This window comes from Acanthisitta chloris, unplaced genomic scaffold (genome assembly GCF_000695815.1).
Source record: "Acanthisitta chloris isolate BGI_N310 unplaced genomic scaffold, ASM69581v1 scaffold45385, whole genome shotgun sequence".
Lineage (NCBI taxonomy): Eukaryota > Metazoa > Chordata > Aves > Passeriformes > Acanthisittidae > Acanthisitta > Acanthisitta chloris.
The window spans coordinates 3,277-3,960 of NW_008676255.1; positions in this window are offsets into that span (position 1 = coordinate 3,277).

Genomic DNA, 684 nt, shown 5'->3' on the forward strand with positions numbered 1-684 from the left:
CACAGGATGCTCTTTGCATGCGTGGAAAGGGGGAGCAAGCCCTCCTGCCAGCTCATCTGGGATCTCCCACACCGGAGAACACACCCAGCCATGCCCAAGTAGCAGCCCAAACACACCAGAGATGCCAACCCAGCCTGGCAAGGGGCAGGGATTAGGGATTTGAGTTTCCTCTGAAGGTACAGAGGACAATAGTTTTGAGAACAATAGTTTTGCAGGTGCAGCTCATCTGTTCCTGAGTGTTTCTCCCACGGGTGCTCTGGGCTGACCCTCCAGGCAGGAGAGCTGTTTTGTCTAGTATAATAAAGACGTGTGAAACATTGCTGCCCTGCCCTGTCTCCAGTCAGGGTGGCAGCTGCATGGATTTGGAAAAAGCACAGATTCATTTGTCGGGGAGATCAATAGTTTATTAACTTAAAGGTCAGTTCACCAAAGCTCCATCTTTCCTTGGGTTTGGTTCAGGCAGGTGAGGACTGGTGACAGTGTGGCTTTCCCCTCTTCACCTGGCTGAGGTAAGCTCTAGTGGGCAAGCCCAGGCAGGGTGTGTGTCCTTGCAGCCAAAACCAAGCAGGGATTATCCCAGCTCCATAAGGAGCTGGTGACAATTCATACTGTGAATTCCATTGGCAAAAGGCTTAACTCATTAAAACTATTAACAATGAAAATCAGAACATGCAGCGTAGGAAA